The sequence below is a fragment of the Balaenoptera ricei genome, chromosome 10 (assembly GCF_028023285.1).
Source record: "Balaenoptera ricei isolate mBalRic1 chromosome 10, mBalRic1.hap2, whole genome shotgun sequence".
Classification (NCBI taxonomy): domain Eukaryota; kingdom Metazoa; phylum Chordata; class Mammalia; order Artiodactyla; family Balaenopteridae; genus Balaenoptera; species Balaenoptera ricei.
This window is the reverse complement of record NC_082648.1, coordinates 98,143,591-98,165,841: the sequence shown is the minus strand read 5'-3', so window position 1 is coordinate 98,165,841 and position 22,251 is coordinate 98,143,591. Positions and strand designations below refer to the sequence as shown.

At 40.6% G+C, this 22,251-nt stretch overlaps 1 protein-coding gene across 7 annotated transcripts in view; it reads right to left on the bottom strand.

Moving 5' to 3' along the window:
- Positions 1-22,251, bottom strand: part of TNRC6B (trinucleotide repeat containing adaptor 6B) — a 263,413-nt gene that overhangs the window by 192,632 nt on the left and 48,530 nt on the right. For 6 of the 7 annotated variants that reach the window (XR_009505462.1, XM_059937015.1, XM_059937013.1 and 3 more), the window contains exon 2: positions 4,451-4,524. The exons of the other annotated variant lie outside the window; for it this stretch is intronic. The gene's annotated coding sequence lies outside the window, so the exon portion shown is untranslated. The remainder of the gene's footprint in view (positions 1-4,450; positions 4,525-22,251) is intronic. 7 annotated transcript variants of the gene reach the window in all.

The following is a 22,251-nucleotide window of genomic DNA, read 5'->3' as shown; positions in this document are numbered from 1 at the left end:
TGGTGCAGGCTTCTCAATAACCAAGACCTAAGGCCAAAAAGGTATTGAATATTTCTGGAAATCTGTTTCCTTACCTGTTGGGTGGGAAAGGGTATCGAAATACCTACTGTGCTCACCTAATAAGGATTTTTGGGAACCAATGTGTATTTATGTAATGAAATGTAAAATTGGTACAGTGGAAGCCCCTTAACCAACACCAATTCACTCACTCCACGTGAACCGACACTGTCCATTCCCTCTGTAAAATACACAGCTGATGCTCACAGCAAGTGAAACAGGCTTTCTCTAGTTGATTTTGTCCCTCACCTGTTTATGACAGTTGTGCAGAAGCAGAATTACTCTTTCTATAAAAACTAAATTGACAGCACTGGAAAAACTCGGTAACATAACTAGGAAGATCTGGTATACAAATTGCTTCACAAATGTCTTTTAAGTTCTCATTCTGCTTTACTGAAATAGAGATTGTATTTCATAGATGATACATTACAGGCATAGCTGACCAGGAAAGACACCCCCATTATTTCTGTGCCGTTTTCGTTTGAATGCGCTGGAAAGAGGAACGCTTCTTCCCCTCTCCTGAGGTTTCACTCCTGGCTCCACTCCATCCACACATTCCACCCCAGTGGAGGTGCAGGATCTTATCTGAATGGTGAGTTCAGAAGGAGAAACAAGGTATGTGAGCTCAGCCCCTTCTGTCTCTTCCCTTCGGAAGCCAGCTGTCCCCCAGGAGCACGCACTGTGCTCCACTCTCATACCCATCAATACAGGTCCCTCACGGTTACCTGTGACAGGTAAGTCTGCTGAATTCTGAGCTTCACTGTTAAGACTCTTGCCCGTAGATGTAAGCTGCATTCTCCAAAACAGCTTTATTAGTAATAAAGATGACATTTTGGTCTCCCAAATGCCCTACTCTTCTATTTCTCAATGGTATAGAACTCAGCCTAGGGAAAAAGTGCTATTTATTAGGTCTCTCAAAGACCTAAATCTGGCACATGAGACTAGAGTCTTGATTAATAGACATGAAGCAAAATTTGGGGAGAAAAATACACGTGAAATTTCTGAGGCTTCTGTTGGGCCCAGGACTTTGGGCCTTGGTCTTTTGTGAGAGGGCAAAGTGCTTTGACCTTATAGAGGTTTACATTAGTCCACATGAGTTTTTACAGTTATATACTAGCTTTTAACTACTGAGGCCAAATTAGAAGTTTATAAAGCATAGGGGGGCTCCCCTGGTGGCGCAGTGGTTAACAATCTGCCTGCCAATGCAGGGTACACGGGTTCGAGCCCTGGTCCGGGAAGATCCCACATGCCATGGAGCAACTAAGCCCGTGCGCCACAACTACTGAGCCTGCGCTCTAGGGCCCACGAGCCACAACTACTGAACCCACGTGCCACAACTACTGAAGTCCACACGCCTAGAGCCCATGCTCCACGACAAGAGAAGCCACCGCAGTGAGAAGCCCACGCACTGCAACGAGGCGTAGCCCCCGCTCGCCTCAACTAGAGAAAAGCCCACGCACAGCAACAAAGACCCAACACAGCCAAAAAAAAAAAAAAAAAAAGACAATTTTATAAAGCATAGGCCACACTGTATTTTGACCTTAGTGTAACTGTAGTTATGGCAACTCCGTCTTCAGGTATGTGGCTGTTTCTATAGAGACAAGGCTGCATGCACCAGGCAGAGAAGCCTGAGCAAAGGCTTGGGGGCTTCACCGGCCTCAGCAAAGCAACAAGCCACAGTCAGTCGTGGTGGCAGCAGTGGTGGTGGTGGTACTGAAAGCTCATCTAAATGTCAGCTGTGCAAGTGGCCTCAGCATACATCAGCCACTCTGGCCTAGCAAGCAAATGCCAGCTGTGCTGGCCTCAGCAAAGGCAATAGGGCATTATCAGGCTTGGGTGGCTTCAAAGTACAGAAGGCTGCTGCCTGACCTTGAATTATGCAGGCACAGCTTTTCCTAAGCAGGCATGGCTGAGGCAATGATTAGACTTTAGGGAAAAGAGACTTTCTTCATACAGGCCTTTTAGATATTTAGCGAGTGTAACAATTACTTGCTGTACCTAAGCTGCAAGGCAGCTGAATTTCAAACAGCACATGCGCTATAAAACCAGTGAAGTTCTATGTTTAAATTGTTTGTTCTAGGCTTATATAGGCAATTCAAAGGGGAAATGGAAATTGAGAGGTTTCTCACTAAATGTCATACTGATGTCCTTTATTTAATTTGCTCTCTCTCTCTCTCTTTTTTTTTTTTTGGTTGATTTTGAACTATCCTTAATGTTTTTCAATGTGTTTCTTGAGAAAGCCTCTAAGACATTCTTGTTTGAAGTCATGGCTATAGTTGTGTCTAATGGTCTAAATCAGTTTTACTGCCCTTTTGACAAAAAGGAAGGTGAATAAAGCAGGTGACCGATAGTCTTGACCTGGCACAGTGCTTCAGCACACACAGGACAGGCCTCAGCAGACATTAATGAGCAAATATGAGTAATGTCATGCAGCCTCTGTGCTCGATCTTCTCTAAAGAAGTTGGCAAGTATGTTAATATTTTCAAAGTCCTCCAGGATCCAGCCCTCACCTGTCTCTCCAGCATCATCGGCCAAGGCCTTTTTGATCACTTTGTTCCAGCCATAGTGAACTACTTACAGCTTCCCAAATATGCCAGATTGTTTCAGGTTTCCATGTTTTTATTTATATTACTCCCTCGGCCTTTCCTCTCCCTACTTCTCATTCGAGACTCAGCTTTTATAAAGTAATTCCTGTCCCATCTCTAGGCAGAACTGGTGATTCCTTCCTCAGTGTTCCCAGTGGATTTTGTTTGAATTTTACTATAAGATCTGTAACACTGTATTGGGTTTATTTACTTACATTAATGCCTCTCCTATTAGATTATCAACCCTTTGATACCAGACACTATTTCTCACTAATCTCTGTATTAACAGATTACGTAAAACTGTGTACCCAGCATTTAATAAGTATCCAATAAATTTCTATGTAAGAATGACTGAATTAATCAACTCAAGTCTTTTTTGTTTAAATTGCAATAGGTATTTATTCAATAAATATTTACTGGGTCCTCACCACATGCCAGATGGTGCTGGGCTAGTGTGGTGTAGTAGAATGAGCTTGGCTTTGAAGGAGCAGAACCATTATTCTTTGTCATTTCTTAGCTGTATAATCTTGAGCAAGTTACTTAACTTTCTAATCTTCATTATTTTCATCTATAAAACTGGTCAGGAGGAGGTGTTACAAGAATTAAGTTAAATAATAGGACTTCCTTGGTGGCGCAGTGGTTAAGAATCCACCTGCCAATGCAAGGGACAAAGGTTCAAGCCCTGGTCCGGGAAGATCCCACATGCTGCGGAGCAACTAAGCCCGTGCACCACAACTACTGAGCCTGCGCTCTAGAGCCTGCAAGCCACAACTACTGAGCCCATGTGTCACAACTACTGAAGCCCGTGCACCTAGAGCCCGTGCTCCGCAACAAGAGAAGCCACCGCAACGAGAAGCCCGAGCACCACAACAGAGTAGCCCCCGCTCGCCACAACTAGAGAAAGCCTGCGTGCCGTAGTGAAGACCCAACGCAGCCAAAAATAAAAAAATATAAATGAATTAATTAATAATAATAATATACGTATAGCACTCAGCAACGTGTCCAGAAGCAGCCAATAGGCACTACAAAAACCGTTCCTTTCCAAGAATTCTCAAAGGGTTTACAGACTAGTAAAGGAGACAGATACAAACAACTCTTAAAATAACGAATGCTTCATTGCTGTAACAACAACGCGTGCTCTTAGAACACAGATGAAAAAGAAATTCTGCCAGGAGAGTACAAGAAGGAAGAGTAAATAGTTGCATTCCTCTCCCCTCATCCAAAATCTAAGCAAAGAGAAGAGCATCCATTAAGGCACAAAGTTGTGAAAAATAACTTCATGTCTGGGGAACAGAACATGGTCTGGTAAGGTTTACAGATAGGGGTTTACTGAAAAAGAAGTCAGAAACATTGTTTGGGATTAGGTTTTGGAGGGGTTTGTAGGATGACATCTGCAGTGACCGGGAGCCACGAGAACTGTTTAAGCAAAGGTGCGACGTGAGCAAATCTATCGTTAGATGCTGACTCTGGCAGCGCGTGGACTACAGACCGGAGGGGGCAGGGACCGGAGGCAGAGAAGCGAGGCTACACTCACGTAAAACTGTGAAACTGCTAAATCGAAGAACAAATTCTAGCTTCATAAAAGGATGAGGCACCAAATGTCAGTATCAAACGAAATACAGGTGTTTTTAAAGGGACCTAGTGAAGTGGAAATGCAAAAAGGGCTGGTGTGATGGCCACTTTAAATACCCTTCTGTAAGAACTCTGGAAAGAAGCATTAATGTCAAAACATACTTTTCTTCTTTTTAAGATGAAGACTCTCTCATTTCACTGCCAATACGCGGTGGAAATAGATTTTAAAAACTTACCTTTGACAGTATCCTGGGGCAACACAAGCCCGTGAAGATGAGTCTAGACTACATTCAGTGCAAAAACCAAAACCCTGAAAAGAGAAGAAAATAACAATGAGCCTCATGCTCACAGCAAGATGCCATGGTACAAATCCAGGCTTCTCCACCTACCAGCTATTGACGCTTAGGCCAGTGGCCTAACAGCTCAAGCCTCAGCTTCCTCATTCAACATTGGGAACAGTAACAGCACCTTCCTCATAGGGTTCTTTGGAAGTTTAAATGAAATATGTGTAAAACACTTAACACAGGGCAGGGCACCAGCCACATGCTCTATAAAGGTGAATGGTTTTTAAGAATGTTAACTGAAATACTTTCTGAAGAAACATGACAACCGATGTTAAACCTTTATTATTTATTTAACTTATTTGTTCTACCAAAAAATACCAAATTGCTTTTTCAACTTCTCCATTTGACATGAGGCTGTCTCATAATCACTGTAGATTCAATACATCCCAAACTGCACTCTTCATCCCCTGCGCCCCTGTACCACCCCCAGACCCCATTCTCCTGTCTCCACTGTCTCAATCAAGGGTATAACTGGGACTTCCCTGGCGGTTCACTGGTTAAGACTCCGTGCTTCCACTGCAGGGGGCACGATTTCGATCCCCTGGTCAGGGAACTAAGATCTGGCATGCCACGCAGCACGGCCAAAAAAAATAAGGAGAGGGTATCGTCCTCCGCCCAGGTGCTTGGGTCAGAGCCTCAGAGTCACCCTGGGTTTCTCACCCCACCCCAGTCCTCTCACAGTCCTTCAGCAAGTCCTGTCATTCCTGCTTTCAAAGTATGGATCTCAGATCCACCCATAACTCTTCATTTTCATTATCATCATTCCTTACTTGTGGAGGCCTCTTAGCTGGTGTTCCTGGGCCTACTCCTGCGCCTCCCCAATCCGTTTCTAATTAATTGCTGGAATGGCCTCTTCAAAATCAAATCAGATGATAGCAAGTTGCTAATAAGTGCAGTGAAAATGTTATTTCATGATGGAATGTTTCTCTCTTTATATATATGTGAAATATATACTCATATATATACAAATATATATGAAATGACAGCCATTTATTAGACATTTAGAGATCCCAGGCCAGTCCCTTCATTTTATAATGGCAGGAACAAATGCTAGAAGGATATTCTGTTCAACATGCTACACTGTTGTCAGAAAGAGGTCACTATTTGGAAGCGGGCCCCCTAGTTGATTTCAACTGGCCCCCTAGGTGATTTCACAATCAACTTAATGTTTCTGTCCAAGAAAGCACATTCCGCTTCCCATGGCTACAGATTATAAATTATAGCTTTAGTCCTACATTTGAGGTAGTGTTTTACTGACTCTCGAAAGCATCTTGCTGCTCTCTTATCTATCATCATCTCTACCTTAGCTTATTTTTTTAAGTGTTTGAATAAATAAATCTCAGACGGAATGGTGCTGTGATATTAGTGACATTTTAATTATTATCTTTACCCTTCTATTATACACACTGTTATCCCAGCAACCTTCCTTTCTAAAAAGCCAATTTCACCTTTGAGCATACCACTGCCAAAATTCAGTCAATACCTACCCACTACCCTCAGGGTTAAATTCAAGATCTCTCTAGCCCCATCGTCACTTCACATTCTAGTCACATAGACTGCACAGGGTTTCCTTGCTCACTAACGTCTCTGAGGGCCCTGTGCCTAATTCCCTTCTACTCCTCTGTTTTTTTTTAAATAAGGGGTGCTACTTATTTATTTATTTTTGGCCGCATCGGGTCTTAGTTGCAGCATGTGGGATCTTTGTTGAGGCGCGAGGGCTTCTCTCTAGTTGTGGCGCACGGGCTCTCTAGTTGAGGCACGTGAGCTCCGTAGTTGCGGCATGCGGGCTTAGTTGTCCTGTGGCACGTGGGATCTTAGTTCCCCGAAAAGGGATCCAACCCACGTCCCCTGCATTGGAAGGTGAATTCTTTACCACTGGACCACCAGGGAAGTCCCCCTTCTACTCCTCTTTTAAGATCTGCCTCAGCTGTTAGCTCCTGACAGTTTCCTGTACCCTTCTTGGTTGCACTAAGTGTCCCTCCAAATACCATATAATACTGGTAATATCCATGGGTCTGTTTTCTTCACACAACAGAACTCCTTGACAACAAGGACTATCTATGTCTTACATTAACTTTGAATTTGGTATCGGGTAGGAGTTCAATAAACATAAGCTGAACTGAATCCTGACGTGATCCCAATAACTCAGTACTACAGTGTGGACGCTTCCACACTGCACTGGGGAAAGCTGAAGAAGCTAGTTGCAACTTCCAAGATGGGCCTGGCCCTCACAGAGGATGTAAACCTTGTGGTTACGTGTGAAACTCAGCACCTCAGAGAAAGATAGGATTCTTAAATTTTTTCTCAACTGCAGACTATCAAGATAAGACCGACTAATTTTCAGTTCTCTATTGTGGTTAGTACCTGCCCCGGCTAAACATTCTTCTCCAGGCTTATCAGTAGTCTAAATTCTATACCAACTTCATAAAGTAGCCCATTATTACATATCTTGCTAACAGACAAGCTTAGGACACTGGCCAGCTCTGTCCTTTGCCTGCTTGGCAGTTGGTCCCGGACGCTTGCCGGTGGTCAGTGACGGAAAAGGAGTTAAAACAGAGGAGAGGTGGGCGGGGGAAACTGGGCAGTTTTCCAAGTACTCTGGAAACCAGTTTTTACAGAACAGCTTCATTACGTTCTCTGCAGGGCTGTAAACCTCTGTATCAGATGCACTCATATTCAAAATAAACAAAATTTAATTCTAAAATCAACATTTAAAATTATCTAGTTGAAGTTATCTACAGCACTATTTTCCTTCTAAGGTATGAGTAATGGCAAATTCCTTCCAAACATCATTTTGAAATGTTCAGAACTACACTGCAATCCTTCCATCTGACGATGTGTAGCCACGGCAGTAAACTATTTGAACTGCTCCAGTTTTCTCTATTCTCTTGCAGAATAACCAGATTGGTCTTGAAATTCACACTGGGGGGTGGGAAGGTTCAGTGGGTCTTGTACTAAATCAATTCCCAGGCCCTGCAAAACTTCAAGTAGGCTTCAAGAGCTCCTCCACAGTTAAGTATGGAACTAAACTCATAGATGTAATTAGAACTGAAATCTTTCATAGGGAATATGGCAGGTTGAAAGAAATACAAAGTCAATAAACTATATTTACTAATAACACCTCTGATATGATAAAGTTTTAATTTTCAAACTTGGTTGTTTAGCATGATTCTTTTAAATTTAATTTCAATTCTCATTTCAAAAAAATTCAAGCAATATGGATAAAGCCCTTGACCATGGTCCTCTCTCTCCCTGCCCTGGTCTTCCCAGGACTCACCACTGTTATCTGTTTGACAACCAACATGATTCTTGAGATGCAGATTATTAAGAATATACCTGTAAACTTTTAATTGAATCACAAATAACACTGAAAACCCTGACTGTCTACCTTGCTGGGGACTGGCCTAACTTCAAGCAAGATGTCCGGAAGAGATGCCTTAAGTGAGGCAGCAGATGTGAGGGTGGAGCAAAACACCAGCAAAGAAGCCCAGGAAGGTCTTCCCAGGAGGCAAGCGTAGACCAGGAGATTCAGGGCAGATGGGAGGGTACCACACGTCCAGCTCTATAAGCGGGGCACCCAGCCCAAGTGGGCAAAAAGGAACCTATTTAATTAACATCAATGATAAACTCAAAAGTCTAAGGAGCACAGGTGGAGGCTGTTCTGCTACAGGTCGATGGGTTTATTTAGCCACCAAAACCCGAGGGTTGTTATTGTTCCAAGATCTGGAAATGCTACCTTTGCAGTTTCCAATCACTACTACTTCAGTTCAACGCTTTGGAATTTCTGTAAAAATGTTCAAGTCTGCCCACTCCTAAAAACATCCCCTTTAATCCTAAAATTTCCTCCAGCTTTTGCGCCCTCCATCCCCTCTTTCCTCTCCTAGTCAAGCTCTTAAAAAAGAAGTTTTTGGGACTTCCTTGGTGGCTCAGTGGTTGAGAATCCGCCTGCCAATGTAGGGGACATGGGTTCGAGCCCTGGTCCAGGAAGATCCCACATGCCGCGGAGCAACTAAGCCTGTGCGCCACACCTACTGAGCCTGTGCTCTAGAGCCCGCAAGCCACAACTACTGAGCCCGCGTGCCACAACTACTGAAGCCCGCGCGCCTAGAGCCCATGCTCTGCAACAAGAGAAGCCACTGCAATGAGAAGCCCGTGCACCGCAACGAAGAGTAGGCCCCACTCGCCGCAACTAGAGAAAGCCTGCGCAGCAACAAAAACCCAACACAGCCAAAAATAAATAATTAAATAATAAATTAATTTTTAAAAAAAGAAGAAGTTTTTACTTGTGGTGTCAGTGTCCTTATCTCTCATGCACTTGCTAAGCATCAAAATTTGGTTTCTTTCCCTGTCACTCTCTGTTGTCAAATACAGTGGATATCATTGAATTTTTTGCTTTAACCTCTCTTTGGCATTTACAAATTGGAATGACCTGAAACCCTTGTCATTTGGGAGCTCCTTTCCTATCTTGATGTTAAGGATACTGCAGATCCCGTCGCTAGGCCAGGGGCACCTTGCTTTAGTTCCTGGTCCCTTGGCTGTGTCTGGGTCCCTGTCTCCCTAGGTTTGCAGCCAGCCCAAGGTCCCTGTCAACACTGTTGATTTTCAGGTTCTCACCATGGGCAGAGTGCTGCTGGGTGAGGAGCTGCTGCCTCTGTACATGGAGGGTTGGAGGACAGGGGCTGTGGTAAAGGAATCCAACTCAATTCCTGTCTTCAAGGATTGAGCCTAGTTCTGATGCTCAAACTGATATGGAACATACTTAGTCCCTTTATCTCACAGAAGGGGCCAAATGCATCAGTTTTGCTCTCTTGACTTAGACCACTTCCTCTTCCACAGTCTCTTTTGCTGGACAGTCTTTCTCTACTTGTCCTTTCATTATTGGTACGTTCCTCGGGAATTCATCCTCCCTTTCTCTTTTTATTATAAACCAGGGGTCCCCAACCCCCAGGCTGAGGACTGGTACCGGTCCTTGGCCTGTTAGGAACCAGGCCGCACAGCAGGAGGTGAGCGGCGGGCGAGCGAGCGAAGCTGCACCTGCCGCTCCCCGTCGCTCGCATCACCACCTGAGCCAGCCCCCTACACCAGTCCGTGGAAAAACTGTCTTGCACGAAACCGGTCCCTGGTGCCAAAAAGGCTGGGGACCGCTGTTATAAACTCATGTCCTTATTCTCTCCCACAGATTTAACTACTAGCTATACCTTAATGACTCCCAAATCTCTCTCTAGGGCTCTCCTTTCTTACAATCTTCAAAGCCATCTATATAGCTTCCTAATGTCAGTGGACTTCTCTACCCCATGTTCCACAGGTCCCTAAAACGCAATGTAATGACACAAAATAATCTGCCTCTCTAGAGAACACTAGCGTCCCACTCAAATAAAAATCTGGGACCATCATCAGCATCTTGCTCTCACCAAACTCTGTCAATTCTAATCCCCAAATATTTCAACAGGTACTTGCTTCCCTATTCCTACTGTCACTGCCTTAGTTCCAGCATAGTTTCTCACCAGATTTATTCCATTTGTTTTTTAATTGATTTTTTTACCCTCAAGACCCACCCCACCCCCACTGCCATTAGAATTACTGTTGTAAAGTGCAAAACCACAGTGCCTTTGCAATGTCTCTCATCCACCTTCAAGATGAAATCTAATTCCCACTGCGTGGTATACAAGGCCCAGGATCCATTCACCTCTCAGCTTCATTTCACAAAACCACACTGCTTTCAATTTCCCTTAAGCACCACATGGTTTCATGTGCCTGTGACTCTGTACATGCTGTTTCCCCTTGGACTCCTTCCCACTCACAGGGCAAATTTCTTCTCAATTTTCAAGATGCAAGAAAAGGGAAACCTTTCCTATGAAGTTTGTCTTGATTCCTCTCTTTCGCTACAGGCGCTCTGGATGGGTCCTTCCTCTGGGTTAGCAACCGTACTTGTATATTTTTCCACTAGGCTTGTTTATGTCGTGTATACTACAAAGTCATAAGCTTCCTGAAGGCAGAAACGGCTAAGTCTTTTTATCACAGTATCACCATCATTTAAAACAGTGCTAGTCCAAAGGATATTCCAATAAGCTCTTATGAAATAAAAACACACATTTTTGGGGAAAAAGAAAATCAACTCAATACAATATTCTTGGTTTACTCAAATAAGGACGCTGCTTATCACTTATAACAATATATCCAGGGGGACTTCCCTGGTGGCACAGTGGATAAGAGTCCGTGCTCCCAGTGCAGGGGGGGGCGGGTTTGATCCCTGGTCAGGGAACTAGGTCCCAAATGCATGCTGCAACTAAGGAGCTGGCGAGCCGCAACTAAGGAGTCCACCTGCCGCAACTAAGACCTCACGCAACCAAATAAATAAATATTTAAAAGCAAACAAACAACAACAAAAAAACAGTACATCCAAGGCCACATTACAGATTCCATTCATTCATTCATTCGTTCAGTGAATGAGTCACCTGCTAGTTATCATGCTCTGTTCTAGAAACACCATGGTGAAGTAATGCTAGGCTCTCGGGGCAGTGTGCTACTTGCATGGACCCACAGACTTCCAGGGAGAAGCTGTGAAGAAACTCTGGGACTGAGAGCAGGACCCTGGCACAAAGATGTTAAATTTATTATATCTTGTAAGTCAGGGAGGGTTGCCTAATAAAAAACAAACTCAGTCTGAAGCAGGGATGATGAAAAAGGCACGTGCTTCACCTTCAACCACTAATCCAGTTTGGTCAAATGGAACTAACGCCCTCTCACTTAGTCCAGGACAACTTGTCAGTTCTTTAACAGAAAGTAAAACTACCCTCTGAAGACCTACACACACTGCAAGTCACTTGGAGATGGGGGCGGGATGGTAGGGAATAATGACTGCCAGCTACAAGAACAGCAAAGGCAGCTATTGGAACAGCAGATTCAACTCAACCAGCTTTCCTGATGCTTACGAGATGCCCAGCACTATGCTCAGCGTTTTCGGAGCAAGGGCCTCTGGCCAGGTTTTACTGCAATCATTGGCCACATAAGAGTCAAACAGATTAACGTGCTCAGCTTTTGTACCCAATTCACTGACGATCTAGGATCAAAAAGCCTTTATTCTTTTTCCATATTGTATATTTTATGTAGGTTTTTAAAGAATCAAATAGCTATTTCTATGAAGGTTCTTCACAAAATTTCAAATGCATATTGGTTTTCCATTAAGCCAGTAAGTAAGGGAAATTTTAATATTGATATTGAAGATAATAATAATATGAATAACCGTTAACTATTTATGCTGTGCTCAGCAATATACATCGTGGACAGCTCAAAAAACTCTCATTTAAGATATGCTCCCTGTCCTCAGAGGTCTTAACACTGTTGATAAGTGTTGATAAGAAAACTAGCACTCCAAGCAATTCCACAAAAACTAAGCACTAAGCTGTGTGGCACAGAAGTTTTGAGGATGCAGAGAAAACGGTGGGCTAGACAATCTGTGCAGCCTTCAGAGAGAAACTAAGATTCGTGCTGGAATTGACGGGATCTAAAGCAGTGATTCTCAAACTTTTTCGGCTCAGGGTCTCTTTACTTTCTTAAAAATTATTAAGGACTCCCAAAAGCTTTTGTTTAGGTGGGTTGTAATTATCAATATTTACCACATTAAAAATTAAAACTATGAAAAATTTAAAATATTTATTCATAAATATTTAAACATACAAATAAATGATTATGTGTTAACATTTTTAAATTAAAAATCATATTTTAAAGGATAAAAAATTTGAGAAGAGTGCCATTTTTTAACATTTTTGCAAGTGACTTTAATATTTTGCAAATATCAGACAACAGTTGTATCCTAACATCTGCTTTTGCATTCAACCTTTTGCAGTACCGTATGCCATGCAGCCTCTGGAAAACTCCACTTACATTTCAGGAATGAGTTTAAAAGGCATATATCATCTTAATGTCATTAAATAGTTGTGATTTCATGGACCCCCTGAAAGGGTCTAGATGGGGGGTGAGGAGGGATCCATGGACCACACTTTGGGAAATCATTAATTTTAAAAGAGAAAGAAAATGGTATAAGCAAGGGCTGGGCAGGAAGGAAATGTGTGGCTCGAGAGCCATAACTTCCAAGTACGCAATGCTTATCCCTAAAATCTTGGCTACAACCAGGCTCACCTCCATTGTGAGCCTCAGAGACAGAAATGGCAGGGCAAGGTGGGGACAAGAAGCCTCCACCTCACCCCATGGTGCGTCTGTGCCTGTGGAAGAGGCTCTGCTGCCCCCAGCAACATTCCCTGGAGGCCACGTCAGGCTTTCCTCTCTGGCGCCTACACTGTGCTCTCCTCCTAGAAGCTGTAAATGGCTCACAAGAAACTGCCTTGCCGGGCCTTCCCAAGGCTGTGTTTACTAACTACTAAATCATCTCCCTGCTACAGTCTCAAATTCTTCAGACATTTCTTGATCTGGCTGTCTTAAAAAGCACATTTAACATCAGCCACGTAGCCAGTTTTTCCTTGCCAATAATCATGGGAGTTTGCTATTCGGTTCCTGTGCATCTTGCGACTGTAAAAACAGTTCCCGGAGCATCATATGTCATGGATCTAGTTGCCATAAACTGAAAACATTTTCTTCATATTTTGTGGCACAAACTAAAAGCATTCTGGATGTGATTTGCATACAGTCCATCTCTGGCCAAAAAAAGAGGTTTAAATATATGGATAGACGGAGAAAGGGGGGTGGCCATTACCCTCGTTAAACTGTTTTATCATCAGTGTTCGATAGTGTATAACTATGGTAAAATTCTAAATTAAAAAATAACATTCTAAAATTATCTTGCAATAAGTACAGTTGTTCATTTTATGTAGCAAGCTTTAAGTTGTCTAACAGTTATTTTATAGCTGAGAGAAAGCACAGATGAAAACAGAAGCTTCTTTTTTGGTCTTTTAAATAAAAAATATAAAAAATAAAAGCAATCATGAATCTATATAGTTTTCAGTCTTTTTTATTTTACTTTTTTAGTAAACATATTTATTAAGGCCTCTTTACAGAAGAGAATGGATCATTTTGAAGTCAAAGTGAAACTAAAACTTTAAAAGAGATTTCTGGTTCTGGGAATGGTAAACTAGGTAATTCAGACCAACCATCCTATCTTGCTAAAAACAGCCCAGAAAATCGGGACAAAATATAAAAAAAAATCTTAAAGGCAGAGAAGCACTAATAAGTTAATTAAGAATTACCATACACAAAAATCAATTCCAGGTGAACTATCTGCCCCGAAGTGAAAGATAAAGCTTTTGGAAAACAATGTAGGATAATGTTTCCATTACCTAGGCATAGGGAAGGATCTCTTAAACAGGAAACAAAAAGCATCTATTATCAAAAAACAGACAAATATAATGATACCAAAATTCAGCTTTTGTTCACCAAAAGACATCCTCAGGAAAACAAAAAAGCAGGTCATATGAAACCAATAAAGGGGGGGCTTCCCTGGTGGCGCAGTGGTTGAGAATCTGCCTGCCAATGCAGGGGACATGGGTTCGAGCCCTGGTCTGGGAAGATCCCACATGCCGCGGAGCAACTAGGCCCGTGCGCCACAACTACTGAGCCTGCGCGTCTGGAGCCTGTGCTCCGCAACAAGAGAGGCCGCGATAATGAGAGGCCCGCGCACCGCGATGAAGAGTGGCCCCCACTTGCCGCAACTAGAGAAAGCCCTCGCACAGAAACGAAGACCCACCACAGCCATAAATAAATAAATAAATAAATAAAAATTAAAAAAAAAACCAATAAAGGGCTCATATTCAAAATAATAAAGAGTTCTAAAATGAAATATAAGACAGATAACAATAGGAAAATGGGCAAGAGGCAAGATGAGGCACATCACCAAATAAACTACATTATCTAAATGGCCAATAAACATATGAAAAGGTGTCTAGCCTCAATAGTAAGAAAGATACAAAAGAAAATCATAATGGAAAATACAAAAGAAAATCATAATGATATAACATTATATACCAGAATAGCTAAAAAATTTAAAGTCTGATAATAACAAGTGTGGCCAAGGATATGGAACAACCCGAAAAATCATGTACTACTTGTGTGAATGTAAACTGTTATATTCACTTTGGAATACAGTTTGGCATTATTCTTCTAAAGTTAAAGACAGACATACTCCATGATCCAGCAACTGCACTCCCAGGTATATACCCCAAAGAATTCATGCACATGGGCACCAAAAGATATACAGAAATATTCAGAGCAGCACTATTATAATAGCCCCCAAATGGGAACAACCCAAATATTCTCAATAGTAGAATGGATAAATATATTCTGGAGTATTCATAAAATGGAATACCATACAGAAATGAAAATCAAGAAACAAAAGCCATACACAGCAACATGGATGGATCTCACAAACATAATGACCACAAACAAAAGAATATATAGCACGTGACTGTTCAAAATCAGCCGAAACTATAATGTTTAGAGGTACATAGGAAGGAAAGAAAGAAATCAGAAGAGTGGTTACCTGTAGGTGGGAGTGTGGGGGGGGGTCACTAGAAAAGTCACTAGAGCTGCTGGGTCCCTCCCTGCAATGTCCTATTCTTTGACCTCAGAGGTGGTTATTTTAAAATAACTAAGTTTTACATTTGTATTTTATGCACTTTTCTGGTTGTGTGATATACTTCACAATAAAAAAGAATGAAAGCAAAACAAAAATAAAATTAATACAAAGGAAAAAGTGGTATCTTTGGTATAACTTTTAGATAACAGAACCCCAATTCCTTAGCTGGCATCCTGGCCTTTCATTATCCAGCCCTGTCTTTCTAGTCTCATCTCTTGCCACCCACCTTTCTTCACAAGTAGTACAAGGAGTCTGCCACACTTGTTCTCAACCCTGTGCTTTCTTTACCTTTACTCGTGATATTTCTTTGTCTAGAAAACCATGTAGACAAAATCCAATCATCATTCTGCAAGGCTAAGTACAAACTGTCATTCAAGACACAGCCTGGGTGTCATCTCCAGTGAGACACCTTCTCAGGAGACACAGATTCTAGAGCCACACTGCCTGGTTCAAATTCCAGATTTGCCATTTACTGGGCATGTGACCTTGGTCAAGTTACCAACCTTAGTTTTGTAGCTTCCTCATCTGTAAAAAGGGGTAAAAATACTACCTGCCTCACCAGGTTCTTGTAATGATTAAATGAGTAAATATATGCAAAGTGTTTGGAACATGCCTGGGAGAGAGTAAATGTTAGGTATTAGCTATTATTATTATCTAACTACTATTACTATTATTATCAAGTATTATTATTAACTAGGTATTAGCTATTATTATCATCAATACACTCTGATAACCTCCTCCCTATCCCCCAAAGCCCCTCCAGATTAGATACTCTTCCGCTGGGTTCCCATGGCTCAGTATTATAGCTTATTTTCCTTTACACAGCTCTTATGGATAGTTACTTCCTTGAGAGCAGGAACTAAATCTTTCACATCTCAATCCCCAACATCTAGCACAGTGCCTGATATGTAGCAGATGCTCAATGAATATCTACGGAATGAATAAGCTACAAAGACTGCAAACATGTATCTAAATCACATATAAGAGTAGTCCTTTCCTGGGGACTTCCCTGGCGGTCCAGTGGTTAAGACTCCACGCTTCCAATGCAGGGGGCACGGGTTTGATCCCTGGTTGGGGAACTAAGATCCTACATGCCATGTGGCCAAAAAAAAAGAGTAGCCCTTTGGTGCTGCCCTATTGTGTGTGTACACTACAAACTGGAAGCATCATCTAGATGAGATTTCTACAGCAATTACCTCAGACTATCGATGGAGACTCCTTCTGGCAGCAACAAATGAGAGACAAGTAATAATACTCGTCCTATGCACCTGTTGTGAGGCTATTGTGAGGTTCAAATGATAATGACTAGGAAAATATTTTTTTAAGTGTGAAGCTCTACAATATAGTTTTATCACCTTAATAAAACAACAGGATTATTGTTGAATTGCAAGTGTGGAAAGGGATTTAAGGGATAATAAGGAATTAATATAATGTAAAAATGTAATCTGACATGGTCTTAGAGAAGATTTTTTATTTTCAGGTTAAAATATTTTGCAATGAAATTTTCTGATTTTCTCATTTGGTTATTAATGGTTTATGTACTGTCAAAACAAACATTTGTGTATATATGAATGTTCACAGCAGCATTATTCATAATAGGCCAAAAAGTGGAAATCACCCAAATGTCCACCAACTGGTGAATGAATAAACAAACTGTGGAACATCCACCCAGTGGAAAACTACTCAGCAATAAAAAGGAACAGGGCTTCCCTGGTGGCGCAGTGGTTGAAAATCTGCCTGCCAATGCAGAGAACACGGGTTCGAGCCCTGGTCTGGGAAGATCCCACATGCCGCGGAGCAACTAGGCCTGTGAGCCACAAGTACTGAGCCTGCGCGTCTGGAGCCTGTGCTCCGCAACAAGAGAGACCGAGACAGTGAGAGGCCCGCACACCGCGATGAAGAGTGGCCCCCCACTTGCCGCAACTAGAGAAAGCCCTCACACAGAAACGAAGACCCAACACAGCCAAAAATAAATAAATAAATAAAGTGTAAAAATTAAAAAAAAAATAAAGTGCAACACTTTATCGAAAGATAAATTAATTCACCCAAAATATATTTATTAAAAAAAATAAAAAATAAAAAATAAAAAATAAATAAAAAAATAAAAAGGAACAAACTACTGATACATACTATACAACATGGGTGAACCTCAAAAACATGCTTGGTAAAAGAAGCCGCCCATGAAGGCTACATATTTTATGATTCCATTTAAATGAAATGTTCACAAAAGGCAAATCTACAGAGACAAAGTAAATTAGTGGTTGCCTAGGGATGGGAGTTGGAACAAGGATTGACAGCAAATGGGCATAAAGGGTCTCTGCGCTGATGGAAATGTTCTAAAATTGAGTTGTGATGATGACTACACAACTGTGTAAGTTTACTGAAAATGTTTTAATTTCATACCTAAAATGAGTGAATTTATGGTATGTAAATTATGCCACAATAAAGTTGTTTTTTAAAATACAAATATTTGGTATTCTTTTACAGCTAGCTATACTTCCCACATCTTTAAAATCTCACCCAGGGACTTCTCTGGTGGTCCAGTGGTTAAGACTCCGTGCTCCCAATGCAGGGGGCCCAGGTTCGATCCCTGGTCAGGGAACTAGATCTCACATGCCACAGCTAAAGATCCCTCATGCCGCAACTAAGAAAAGATGCTGCATGCTGCAACTGAAAGATCCCACATGCCACAACTAAAAATCCCACACGCGACAACGAAGATCCCAAGTGCCACAACTAAGACCCAGAGCAGCCAAATAAATAAATAATAAATAAATAAATATTAAAAAAAAATTAAAATAAAATCTCATCCACACACGGGACCAAATAACATAAAATTAACAAGAAAAATCAGCTTTTAAAAATTAAAAAATAAAAATATGTCACATACTAAATATCTTAAAAAGCCAAAGCGCCATCTCTATACTTATTTTCCAATCCAAGAGCAACAAATAATGATCTTGATAAACAGGCTTTCACTGTCATTTGTTCATTTCATCCCACCTGTACAAACATACACTCTTGCCTCATTTGCATTTATAATTGCAAATATAAATATTTGGCACAATGCCTCCCCTTTTTATGGCCAAACAGCAAGCATAAGAAAAAGGTAAATACAAGAAAGTATAGTGTATAATGAGATAAAAAATGATATACATACAATAAACAGGATTTCTAAATAGGGTATAAACTAACCCTTAGAAATCAACAGTCTTTATACAAATGTATTTCAGATTGAATTCTACAAGTCCTAAAATGCTATCCAAATTAGTTTGCTGAACTGGAATTGTCAAATTGGATATTGCTTAAAGTAGGTCACTAGCACGGGCCTGAAAGTATTTGGTAATGCAGAGTTCTACTTGCAAAATCATTTGTCATAATGAGATCTGACTTAGACACAACAGGAGAAACCACACTGGTTGGGTGTCAACTGTCAATTGTATTTTATTCAAATAAATCTCATTTTAGATGTATCACACTGCAGATTCTTGAACAGGGAAATAACAAGATGAAAGAAGTGTTTTCGAAAAAAGTAAATCTGGTGGCAATGCTCAGAAAATGCCTCTTTTGCTTCCTGCTCCTTTCTCTCTCACATCTACACAGTCTCCAAAGGCCATTAATCTTTCTTCTGAAATGTCATTCAGGTTTATTCTTTTCTTTCCACTTCTACTCTCACCACAATAATCCTAAATTGTGTCAGGAGTTGTTAAAGGACAGGAAAACTGGGAAAAGAACCCCAAACTAGAGGCCATCAGAATAATCTAGATGGAAAAGAAGAGGACTTGGTCTCGAGCAGTGGTTCTCCAAGTGTGGTCCCCAGACCAGCAGCATCAGCATCACCTGGGAAATTGATAGAAATGTAAATTCTCAGGCTTCACTAAGACCTACTGAATCAGAAACTCTGGGGGCAGGGCCGGCAATCTGTGTTAAGGAGCCCTCCAGATGATTCTGATGTAGGTGTAAGTTTGAGAATTAGTGGTTTGGAAAGAAGCAGCGAAGAAGGAATTGGCCAAGATGAGGAGAGAATTTGGGAACCTGATAAGAATTTCTATCACAATGTCCCTCCAATCTCCAACCCAACCTATCCAAAAAGAACTCTTCTCCAAACCTCTCTCCCAAGTATAATTCATTTCTGATATCACAAACCTCTACATTGCTTACATTCAATCTCCCTTCCCACTAGTCCTCATCCAACATACTAATCTTGTTGAGTCCATGGTTGAAGCTCTAGTCAATCAAGGAGAAAAGAAATGCACCATATAAGGGAAATTATGATAAAAAGGACTCTTCAAATCAGTGAAGAAAAGATGAATTATTCATTAAATGATTTTGGAATAACCAGCTAGTTATCATGGGAGTGGAAAGTGGAAAGCTATATTCCGTCCATCAATTCTGAGATGCGTATTTTTTTCTTTACATGTTAACATCTCTGAAATCCAGACAGGTTTTACAATGAATGCCATCTTATATCTTACAGTTAATTGACAGCATTCTTTTTTCTTAGTGGAGCATAAAATAATGGCATGTCTTATAATTGATGGCATCTTAAATTCAATAAAATATGGTAATACAACCCCTAACATTTATTGAATGCATACTATGGGCCAGTCACAACGCTTTAGATTTAACAACTCATTTGCTTACTTAAAACACCCCACGTATTACTGTCATCCCATTTCATAGAGAAGGAAACTGAAGCAGAGAGCTTAAATAACACAGTCAAGGGCAGTAGAACTCAAGCTGACTCCAGAGCTTAAGCTCTAACTACTGTGTTACAACTGAAAGCTCAAAAACACTCTTCTATTTCCTCCATTCATCATAAAATGGTCTTTATTTCAAAATAAAGATTTTGTCATCATTTTTGAAAGATAATTATTTTTCTCTCAGCACTCGGACAATAGCATTCTGTCTCGTGGCTTCCACTCCAGCTAATGAGAAGTCAGCTATCAAACTGTAGTCTGAGAACAGTCTGCTTTCTCTCTCTGGCCACTATTAAGATCTTACATTTGCCAATGTATTTAGGGGATATTTCTCTTTCTTTATCCTGCTTGAACTTCCTAATTCAGAGGATTCAAGTTTTTCATCAATTTTGGAAAATCTCAGTCATTATCTCCTCAAATACTCCCTCTCTCCCAATTTTTCTATTATCTCCTTCCAGAATTCTGATTAGATGTTATGTTAGACCTCATTCTATCTTTCACATACCTTAATCTTTCTTTTATATTTTCTCTTTGTCTCTCTGGGTTTCCTGTGGGCAATTTCTTTAGCTCTATCTTCTAGTTCATTAGTTCTCTCTTCATGTGTCTAATCTGCTATTTAACTTGTCGATTAACTACTAAATTCAATAATGGTGTTCTTCAGTTCTGAAATGGTTCTTTTTAAAATATATCTGGTTATTAATATCTTTTAAAACAGCTAGTCAGATAGCTCTACAACGACGCACAGCAATTGAAAAACCCGGCCACAACATATGGGACTTTCAACCTAGTTATTTCGGATGGTCTCAGTTACCTAGTTATGCTTTTAATCTCTGTTTTTATTGCTTTAAGGATATCAAATATTTTTACTTTATGTTCAGTTTCCAATCATTACAATATATAGTCTTTTCAAATCAGATGATTTTATTTCTGCTGACTCACTCATTGCGGCTTGTTTCCTAAGTGCTTTGTGATTTTTCATCATGGGCTCCTGTTCTGTGGAATTTTATTTGTGGGACTTCTTTGAGTCCTAAGTAGGATATTTTTTTCTCCTGAGAATATTTGTGTTGCTCTGTCAGGTTCCTGGAGGCACTACTAACCCAAGAACAATTTAAAGTAAATTAGCCTGAGTTTCTCATGCTACACAGACAGTATGAATTCAAATCCCACATCCACACATGGGCCAGTTCATGGTTATGAATTCTTAGGGGAGATTTCAAAAAAATGTATCATGGAAAAATTTAAGCGCAGAAGTAGGTGGAATAATGTAATGAACCTTCACGTGCTCATCATCAGCCTAAATAATTGTTAACTTCTGGCCAACACTGTTTCATCTGTATCCAACCCACATCTGTCTCCCTGCCTCTGCATTAGTTTCAAACCAAACCTATTTCATGGATAAACACATCAGTATTCATCCCTAATACATAAAAAAAAAACCTCTTTAAAAATTCACAGTGCCACTATGACACTTAAAAATAGTAATAATTCCAATACCAGCAAGTAACCAGTGGGTATTCAAATTTCCAGTTGTCTCATAAATACACAAGGTTTTGTTAGTTTGTTTGCTTTCATGTGTTTTTCCTTTGCAACTTATTTGTCGAAGAAACCAGGCTATTTGTCTTGTAGGGTTTCCTATAGTCTGGATTTTTCTTATTAGACCCCCATGTTGGTATTTAACATGTTGCTCTGTCCTCTGTAATTCTTATAAATTGGTACTCAGATCCAGAAGCCAGATCAATTTGTATAGGAAAAGAAAAATATACGCTTAATGCAGCATTAACAAATGGTAACCAATAAGCTTTTATAAAGTGTCATTATGAACTCATAAATGTATCAGTTAATGTTTTTATTGGTATTCAAATTGTCTCATCACTGGCCAAAGGGAGTCTCTTCATGTATGTTCTTGGGCCCTTTTGATATGACCTTGTAGTCTTTGATGACCTCCTTGTAATATGGTATAACAAGAAATTCTAGGTTTAGCTTTATCTTGTATAATTCCTACTGCAGAACTGGATAAGCTATCCAAGGAATTCTGCTTCCTTTTGTGAGAACTGGTATTTCGAGACTGTAATTTGGGCACTAGGGTTACATACGGCTACTGGGTTGATCATTGTTTCTAGGGCTTTTCAGTAGAATAAGGTAGCAGGTAGTTTTTATGTTTTTTTTTTTTTTTAAGATAAAATATATCAAGAGTTCTTCCAAAAACTTCCAATTCAAAATCAAGTTAATCAAGAGAATGAGAAGACAAGCCACTGAATGTGAAAGACGTATTTGCAAAAGACATACCTGATAAAGGACTGTCACCTACAATATACAAAGAACGCTTAAAACAGTAAGAAAATGAACAACCCAATTAAAAAATGGTCCAAAGACCTGAACAAGACACATCACCAAAGAAGACACACAGA